The 10035-nt window shown below is 45.9% G+C and overlaps 1 long non-coding RNA gene across 2 annotated transcripts; it reads left to right on the top strand.

The window, feature by feature from the left end:
• Window positions 1–3532: 3532 nt before the first annotated feature.
• On the top strand, window positions 3533–9601 carry LOC125919501 (uncharacterized). 2 transcript variants are annotated; one of them, XR_007456807.1, is made up of 6 exons: window positions 3533–3791; window positions 4047–4113; window positions 5927–6011; window positions 7274–7364; window positions 8119–8228; window positions 9247–9601. It is a non-coding gene; the product is annotated as an uncharacterized LOC125919501 (long non-coding RNA). The 2 variants fall into 2 exon arrangements; XR_007456806.1 differs by lacking the exons at window positions 3533–3791; window positions 4047–4113 and adding an exon at window positions 5142–5262 and having other exon boundaries at window positions 9247–9600.
• The last annotated feature ends 434 nt before the right edge of the window (window positions 9602–10035 follow it).

The raw sequence follows: 10035 nt of genomic DNA, 5'->3' as shown, positions 1-10035 counted from the left end.
AGGAAAAGGAAGGTGATTCTGGCGGTGAGGAGGGAATCCTGATTCCGTGAGCCTGGGAAGTCGATGTTCTGGAAAGTGACATGTGAACTGATAGAGCCAATCCCTGAGAGTGGCAGCCTTGGCAGCGCATTAGATTCACCTGGCCTTAGATCAACTTCCTTGAGGAACCAGGACGGGACACCTCGCGCAAGAACCCGACCAGCAGGCAGCGTGGTCACTGATGTCTGCGGCATCTGTCTTTAACAGTGACCCCGTGTGGCGACAAGACGCAACGACAGTACCCGAGACCAATTTTCTTCCAGCCTGAGTGTGGGAGTCGCATGCACCTGCCTTTTGGCCTCCCCTTTTGGATCGTACAACCCCAGAGGTTTGTGGACTATCCGCAGATGGAGTGGGGTGGAATCTTCTAGAAAGAGATGATAGATTTCATGTCAAACACAGTTCAGAGGGCCTTGAGAAAATAAATATTCTCTGGTTTATGGAGTGGTTCATGCTTGGCTACATTTTAGTGGAGTAAAAGTGGCATTTTGACTTTATACTTGGGTTCCCTCCTGCCACCTTCCAAGAGAGGATTTTCAGGCACAGTAAATGAAAAATGGAGCTTTGGATCTTTGGTACTTTTGGTTTGTGTGTATCTCTGATTGCTAATATATGGCACCTCTAGGGTCCAAAAAGGCCATTTTATCCAGGCCAAGCTAGTGGAGCCATCTTGGGTAGTAAAATAATTTATCCCCCGCCCCAATTCCATGCCAATTAAGATAGGAGAAGTGGGTGTGGATGAAAGAGGGATGCAGAGGAAAAGAGAGGAGGGGGATCTAGGGGGAGCATCAGGTAGCTGAAAAGATAAGACTTCTTTGAGTTGAGGGCAAAGGCTGCAAGGTAGGTCTGACTCATCACCACAGTAATGATGGCAAGTATCTGTATAGCCTTCTCAAGCATTAGGCACTATTCTCAGCATTTACATAAATTACTTCACAAATCGTCAACAATCTTATGAGGTAGGTACTATTTTTTTTAAAGGTTATTTAATTATTTTTAGCGGGGGGAGAGGCAGAGAGAGAGGGAAAGAATCTCAAGCCCAATGCAGGGCTCAAAGTCACGAACTATGAGCTCATGACCTGAACCAAAACCAAGAGTCAGATACTTAACTAACTGAGCCACCCAGGCACCCCTGAGGTAGGTACTATTTTGTTCTTCATTTATCAGTGGGGAAACCGAGGCACGAAGATGTGACGTGCCCAGGGGCGATTGGAAGTTTTTGGGTTCAAGTCCAGGCAGATTGGCTGCAGATTCTGCATCCTTAGCCTCTCCTTTTGCTGCCTCTTTGCCATCAATAGAATTGGGAGGATTGGAGGGCAGAGTTCATTGGTAGCCAACAATAATGGTATAACTTTGATAATTTTAGTAGCAAGCAAAAGAAAAGCCAAGTCAAATGGGCTTATACCAAAAGGGAATTTCTTGGCTCACACAAATGAAAAGTCCAGAGATAGGCCTGGCTTCAGGCATGGCTTGATACAGGATTCAAATGACGTCCCCAGTCTCTATGTCTCAGCTCTGCTTCTGCAGGTTGGTACCCTTCTCAGACTGCTTAATGAACCGAGTATTTTAGGCACACTTCCTCTCCATGCCTAATCAATGGCATATCTTTTACCCAGAATTCCCGGCAAACCTAACTTCATGCATCACTGGCTCTGATTAAAGTAATGCCCATTTGGGGCAGAGACCGACTCACTGTTGACTAAATCCAGCATCTCTTCTGTGTAAGCAGCTAGACTACACTTCTCAACCTCTCTTGTAGTTAGATGTGGCCACATGACAATTCTGGCTGATATAATATGAGTAGAAGTGAGATGATCCTGATGTATTCTTTCCTTTCTGGCTGACTGTAATGGAGATGACCCCCAGAGTGACTGGAGCCATGTGTTTAAGATGGGTGGATCCACCAGATAGAAAAAGCCTGGGTCCCTGAACCATTACAGTCACGAAAGTCACCAAATAGGACTCCATTCATGTGAGCAAAAAATAAAGACCTATTATATTAAAGCCATAGAGATTTTGTCTTTTTAATTTTAATTTTTTTTTAAATTTTTTTTTAAACGTTTATTTATTTTTGAGACAGAGAGAGACACAGCATGAACAGGGGAGGGGCAGAGAGAGAGGGAGACACAGAATCGGAAGCAGGCTCCAGGCTCTGAGCCATCAGCCCAGAGCCCGATGCGGGGCTTGAACTCACGGACCGCGAGATCGTGACCCGAGCCGAAGTCGGCCACTTAACCGACTGAGCCACCCAGGCGCCCCTTAATTTTAATTTTTAAATAGCTTGCCAGTGTGGCTAGAAGGATGGAATATATGTAAACCAATTAGGATCCATCTCTGGGACAAGGAGAGGTGTTCTCAGCTAAATCACGTAGCTGAGAATGTTCAAGAGGTGGTTTCTTGGAAGAAATTCAGGTTACTGGTGCTAGCAAGTGATGGAGATTCTGGGCCAATGACAAATCATAAGGGCAGACTGAAGCCAGGAGACCAACTCCAGATCTCTTAACCAAGGACGCCATCTTGTGTCTGATACCCAGTAGACAGCTGGTCTACCATTTGTTTGGGGCGCTGCTTCCATTCTTCAGTCATCTGGTCTCGCTCAGGACCCCTGTGTAAGACTTCTCAGCACTGGGCAACTGCTAAGCTCTGGTGCGGGGTGTGGGGGGAAGAGAGATCAAAATGAGCCTGGGCCTTCGAAGAGCTTGTGTTCTGTTGGGGAAAGGCCGGGCATTCACATTTAAGCTAGGATTTAAAAAAAAATTTTTTTTTAATGTTTATTTTTGAGAGAGAGACGGAGTGTGAGTGGGGGAGGGGCAGAGAGAGAAGGAGACAAGAATCTGAAGCAGGCTCCAGGCTCCGAGCTGTCAGCGCAGAGCCCGATGCGGGGCTCAAATCATGAACTGTGCGATCATGACCTGAGCCGAAGTTGGATGCTTAACCACCTGAGCCACCCAGCAGCCCCTAAGCTAGGAATTTTGATGGAAGTTTCAGCAGACAATTGTGGTCAACCAGCCAAAGCTTTAGCCAAAATCTAAACTCTAGTTGTATTTAGTTTTTGCTGTCAAAATGACTGTGCTCATTGATCTCTCTGAATGTTGAGGTCTACATCTCTTATTGCAAGATTGGGAATCAGGTGCATTCTTTCCCGTTGTTACCTCTAGAGGCAAACACACCGTTTGCGAGTTTGCCCCCTTTTGTTTTCTACTCTTTATATTGTCTCAATGTAAACTTAATGTACCTCCCACTATCACCAGCTTCCTCTCTCCTTCTTCTGCTTGAATAGGGCAGAGGATGGAACACTTGGAACCAACTGGCAGGAACCCAGTACTGTTTGTGTCTGATTTACAAGTGATATTTATGCCCTATTCATTCCCAACAATGGCTCAAGCAATTCCCCAGGACAATAATAGAGCTGACACATCAATATGAAGTGGTTGTGACTTCATGAAGACCTTGATCGGTCAGGACCAGCAATAAATCAGCTGCTTCCTAGGTATTCAAGTATTCAGTTCATTCATTCTTTTCAACGTATATTTACTGATGACCTACTATGAGTCAGATGCTGTTTTAGGTCCATTCTCTTCTCTCTGGCCCAAGGGCCAGCAAACTTTCTTTTCTTTTTAAGATTTTATTTTTAAGTGATCTTGACACCCAATGTGGGGCTCGAACTCACAACCCCAAGATCAAGAGTCCCTCACTCCACCTGCTGAGCCAGCCAGGTGCCCCAGCAAACTTTCTTTGCAAAGGACCAGAGGGTAGATATGTTAGGCTTTGTAGGTCGTGAAGCCTATTTGGCAACTACTCAACTCTGCCATTATAATGCAAAAACAGCCACAGATAGCATATGAACTGTGAGTGGGGTTGTGTTTCGATAAAACTGTATTTACCAGCGCAGGCAGTGGGCTTGGATTTGCCCTGTGGGCCCTCAGTCATTGATCCCTCTTCTAACCCAATTCTAACCACGCTTCATCTCCATCCCTTAGGAGATTTCCTCTTCCTTTTTCTCCCAGAATTGCAGAGCAGAGAAAGCCAGTAACTAATCAGTGGATCAAGTCAACTGAGTTCTGGTTCCAAAGGGTATGTAGTTTCTCATTCAATAATAACCATAATAATCATGCTATCAGCAATAACAACAATAGCTGGCAATTATACAGCACTTACTGTACCGTTCAGGGCTTATAATCACTTTCCAAATAGTAACTCATTTCCCCTGATTAGAGACAAGGATCCAACCTGATAAAGAGAAGATCTAGGAAATGGGGTATGTATGTGTGTTTATGTACGTACACACGCACACACACACGCACACACACACACGTTTTTGAGTATTGTTTTTGAGTATCACGTATAGTTGGTAAAATAAATACTACCCAATACCTACTGGGCCGCTAAAAGGCGCCAGATGCCAGGTGAAGTGTTGTCCATGCCTTATCCCACTCAGTCCCCCACTGCAGCCCTTTGGGGAGGTACGATTTTTATATCAGTTTTCTAGCTGAGAAACGTGGAGCTCCAAGTGGTTCAATAACTTGTCCCATCAAGCAAGTGTGGACTTCGGACTTGTTGACTCCTCCAAAGCTTATGCTCCCAACCGCTTTGCCTTAAGGACTTGCTCAGACTAGGGGAGAATTAATAAAACCCACCAGGCAGGAATGTGGATTTTATTGTGATTGTATTTCATTTTTAAATGAAAAAAAAAAAATCTTGCAATGGTGCAACCTTCTCAGATGGCAGGACACAGGATGGTTGTGTCTCCGGTGCTCTGGCATCATGATGAGTGTCATTTGCAAACGCACTGCCCGAGAGGCCTCATTCAATCAACAGCACAATGGGACGCATTAAACAGAAGCGCAGCTGCTCTGAGGAACGTAGTCTCTGCGTCTGCGTCTGCGGGTCGGGGTCGCCTTTATGGGACAGAGCGCGGTGGCGGTGGCGTCAGGGACAGGGCGCTTGCTGCCTTTCCCCCGCGGAATGCGGCCCTGCGGCTGACAGCTGACAAGCCACCCTGCTTGCCTGGAAGGGGTGGTCTTACCCACAGATTAGATCTTGAAAGCTGCCTCTTTTTGTTGTGTGGCTCAAAAGAGTGGCTCCCCAGGCGGGCACGGTTGATGTCAACAAAAGGAAAGCCTAGGAAGGCCTCTTTGAACGGGACGGGAGCGGGAGCGAGCGGGGCAGGCCTGCCTGTGAGCCTCCGGGCACTGCGTTCGCTGGGCTCCCTGCGGATGCTGAGTATGAACCCAAGAGCTCGGTCTCCCCGATTTCTCAGATCAAGGTTCTGCGGCGCGTGCACCTGTTTTGAGGAAATGTCGCCTCTTTCTGGTGGAGCCTGCCTTTGGTGTGATGAGGCAGGCAGAGAGGTTTCTCTTACTCTCTCAACTCAAAGTGATACAAGTGATACAAAGTCAGCTGCAAGACTTAAAAAAAAATTTTTTTTTAATATTTATTTTTGAGAGACAGAGTATAAGCGGGGGCGGGGCAGAGAAAGAGGGAGACACAGAATCCCAAGCAGGCTCCAGGCTCCGAACTGTCAACACAGAGCCCGTCGCCCAGGCTCGAACCCACAAACTGTGAGGTCATGACCTGAGCCGAAGTTCGACGCTCAACCGACTGAGCCACCCAGGCGCCCGGGACTTTTTTTTTTTTCTAGATGTTCTATCTAAGATTGTCGGAGACATAGTGGAAATTATAATGGTTAGGTTTCAGAATATCTGAACTTGAGACTCAGTTCTGTCCCTAAGCACCGTGTAGGCTTGGATGGGTCTTTTCAGCTGTTTGGATCTTAGCACATTTTTGCCTGTTAAATAATGGGGTTGACAGACAAGACTTTTCCAATTACCTTCATAAATGTAATGGTGACATGTAAATGACCTTAGAACATTTTTTACTGTTTTAGCTGTTGCTACAGAGAAATCATAATGACAGAGGAAAATAAAGCGTATCTGCTTACACCTGGCAAGATCTGTGGGTTGAGACTGGCCGTAAGTTTTGGGATTGAAGGGAGTACAAGACGAAACTAAAGCCATTTTCCCTTTGTAATGGGCGTATTTCTTTTGTGTGTGTGTGTGACTCTTCCCTTCTATTAAGAATATTATAATTTTTTCCTCTCGATAGGGTAGCCACGTTCAGCAAATAAACATACAGGACACCCAGTTCCACCTAGGTAAACTTAAATTTCAGATGAACAACAAACCGTTTTTTAGTATAAGTATACGGGACATACTTATATTTTATTTTTATATTCTATGTGGCAACCGTGCCCCTGGAGAACCAGGCCTTTCCCATTCTATGTGCTTTGGATGACAGGATTTTCACTGGCAGTGGTGTTGTGAAGGGTGACCTTGCAGTCCCAGAGGCCACTTGGAAGAAAAGGTACCCTGAGAGAAGCCAACGTAGGGAGAAGCAGAGTTATGAGCTTAAGAGGAGAGGACGGGCCCTAATCATATTGGGCTTTACCCATCAGGTCTTTAATAAGATCTACCCCCTGGGTTTTCAGTTAATTGAGCCTATAAATTCTTTCTTTCTTTCTTTCTTTCTTTCTTTCTTTCTTTCTTTCCTTCTTTCTTTCTTCTTCTCCTTCCTCCTCCTCTTCTTCTCCTTCTCCTTTTCTTTCTTTCTTTCTTTCTTTCTTTCTTTCTTTCTTTCTTTCTTCCTCCTCCTCCTCTTCTTCATCTCCTTCTTTCCTTCCTTCCTTCCTTCCTTCCTTCCTTCCTTCCCCTTCCTCCTCCTCTTCTTCTCCTTTTCTTTCTTTCTTTCTTTCTTTCTTTCTTTCTTTCTTTCTTCTCCTTCCTCTTCCTCTTCTTCTTCTCCTTCTCTCTTTCTTCCTCCTCCTCCTCTTCTTCTTCTTCTTTTCTTCCTTCCTTCCTTCCTTCCTTCCCCTTCCTCCTCCTCTTCTTCTCCTTCTCCTTTTCTCTTTCTTTCTTTCTTTCTTTCTTTCTCCTCCTCCTCCTCCTCTTCTTCTTCTCCTTCTTTCCTTCCTTCTTTCCTTCCTTCCTTCCTTCCTTCCCCTTCCTCCTCCTCTTCTTCTCCTTCTCCTTTTCTTTCTTTCTTTCACTTTAAGTTTCTTTGAGTCATGTTCTCTACCTCTTGCAAATCAAATTGTTGTTATGAATTTCCTCCTCTTATTTTAAAACCTTCTTCCCCAGCCCCTCCCTGTGAAAGCAGAAGAAACAAGGAGACAGGACCCAATGTCTGCCGCACCTGCTGGGCACTTACTACACATTGTGTCATTTATTATTCACAGCTGGCACTGCAATAGATCTTCTTCTGGCTTCACACAGAAGGAAGTTAAGGCTCAGAGACGTGAAGTACTTCTGCCCCAGTGCGCATGGCCTGTAAGTGAATAAGCCGAGAAGTCTGACTCAAAACCTGTGCTTTCCCTAACACGCAACAATGATTAGAAGAGAAAGAGGCTGGGGACCTCATGGGGGAGATCTGAGAGAGGTGACACCTAAGGGAGTCACATGGGAGGGGAAGGTGACATCGAACGCACCCAAGATTTCCACCACAAATGTGTCTTCCCTCTGCTTTCTCGTATTGATTTGTACATAACCATTTAAAAAAATCAAAACCCAGAGACTGAACCTCAGATGACTTACTGTTTATGGGGAGCTATACAGGAGCGTCTGTTATGAGGTAGAAGTCTGGAGGAGAGACCACCTGTTCCCTGTTCTTCACCCCCCTCTGATCCATGACCTCTGCAGTATAACTTTGTAGTTCCCTCCCTGCTTGACCCTGAGTTCTGCCATATGCTTTCCTTTGCCAATGGGATGTTAGCAGATGTGATGCAAGCAGAGACTTGAAATTGTCTTGGGGCACCTGGGTGGCTCAGTCTGTTGGGTGCCCTACCTCGGCTTAGGTCATATCTCATGGTTTGTGAGTTTGAGCCCCACATCTGGCTCGCTGCTGTCAATGCAGATCCCGCTTCAGATCCTCTGTCCCTACCTCTCTCTTCCCCTCTCTTGCTTGCACTCTCTCTCTCTCTCTCTCAAAAAAAAATCATCAAAAAAAAAAAAAAAAAAAAAAAAAGAAAGAAAGGAAGAAATTGTCTTGAGCACTGGGATTTGATCTCGTGGTCCTCTGCTGTAGCCATTAGAATGTACCAGGGATGGCCTGCTGGAGGATAAGGGACAAGTGGAGCAGAGCTGAGTCACCCCAGAAGCCTCTGCTGAAACCAGTCTAGATCACCTGACTCTCAGGTAGGTGAATGAGCTGAGAGGAGATAACAGAACCCCCAGACCAAATCCCAGCTGAACTCAAACTTGTGAGCTGTAAATGCCTATTGTATGACAATGAGGTTTTATGGTTATTTGTTATATAGTGTAAACTTATAACATGAACTCAGGGAATTTGATTTTTGTCACAGCCCTTAAATGCCAGGCATGTTCTTAGTGCAACTGGGACCTCCAAGGCAACTCTAGATCTTTTCTAGGATGGACTATAATTGGCTCTGGAACGCTATGGTAACTGTCAAGGGAACCAGAGAATATCTGGAATTAGTCCAGGATTTACACTCCTGGGGCTGGACCAGAGCCAGACTGAGCTTGAGGCTGGGCGCCCAGAGATGTTCTTATTGGTGATTCACTGCTCTGTTGGACACAGGTATCTGTGAAGATTTATTTGTTCAAGGGACTTAAAGAGAATATGGATAGGGATCAGGAGCACACAGTCAGTACATGAGAAGCTACGATGGGGGAGGTGCTGCATCCAGGCAGGAGATTTATAGTGTTTTAGGGGTCTGACCTCTGGATCTTTCGAAGCAGGGGCCTGACGGAGAACCGGCACACGTTGAGATAAAGTGGTTCGTTGAGATACAGTGGTTTGCTAAGATACAGTGGTCTAGGATTGAGCACACAGTGGGGTGAGGTTCAGAAGTGAGCCTTGAAGAGTAAACAGTGGTTTGATGACCCCAGTTGAGAGTTCTGAGAAAGGGCCTGTTGTTTGTTAAGTAGTCTGTTGTTCAAATAAGGGAATTTTCAGAAAGTCCCTGGAACAAACAACGGAGTTATTTGGATCTTCATCTTCCTGGACTAGAAATTTCTGAGATAGTAACATCATGTTGGGGTAGGGAGGGCTGAGTCCACCTCTCTGCTGGAGATGGTAAGCTGTGCTGTGGGGGACACTTTCTGTGCTCTAGCGTCAGTAAAACCTGCCCTCCTACCATGTGGGTTGGGAACCTGAATGCCTTCTCTGATTATGTCCGCTTCACTGGTACAGTGAGGATCGTGACAGCTCCTTTGGGGATGTGTTGTGAAGTCTGAAGCAGATAAAGCACGGGATGTGCTAACGCAATGTCAAGTTTGCAGGAAATGCTCGCTAAATGGGAACCATTTCCCGATTCCAACCGCCAGAGAATCAAATGACTCCAGCAACACTTCTGGGGTGTCAGGTTTTGCTTAATCCAACTGCCAGAGTGAGAAAGGAAGAAGCTACAACAGCTCTGCCCAGATCGGATACCCTGGCATCGGCAGTTGGGTTTAACGGTGTGAGACACCTGGATAAACTGAAGAGGTGAAAATTAAAATAAAGTACCTGCAGCACCACAGAAAGAGACTTTTAGTGTAATAAATTGATTTTGCAAAGCCTGACTCAGAGATCTCCGGCAGCAGAACATATAATAACTTTTTGCTTTAGAGCTTCCAGAAGGAATACAGCCCCATTGACTCGTATTGGACTTCTGACGGCCAGAACTGAAAGATAAGAAAGGCCCTACATTTGTGGTAATTTATTTCAGTAGCAAGAAGGTACTATTATGGAAGATCCACACTTTTTAATAGTGTAAAGGAGTCCTGAGACTAAAAGTTTGAAAAACAGAGCCCTAGGGGCGCCTGGGTGGCGCAGTCGGTTAAGCGTCCGACTTCAGCCAGGTCACGATCTCGCGGTCCGTGAGTTCGAGCCCCGCGTCAGGCTCTGGGCTGATGGCTCGGAGCCTGGAGCCTGTTTCCGATTCTGTGTCTCCCTCTCTCTCTGCCCCTCCCCCGTTCATGCTCTGTCTCTCTCTGTCCC

Source organism: Panthera uncia, chromosome B4 (assembly GCF_023721935.1).
Source record: "Panthera uncia isolate 11264 chromosome B4, Puncia_PCG_1.0, whole genome shotgun sequence".
Classification (NCBI taxonomy): Eukaryota; Metazoa; Chordata; class Mammalia; order Carnivora; family Felidae; genus Panthera; species Panthera uncia.
The sequence above is the reverse complement of the archived record's forward strand: the minus strand, read 5'-3'. Positions and strand labels throughout refer to the sequence as shown.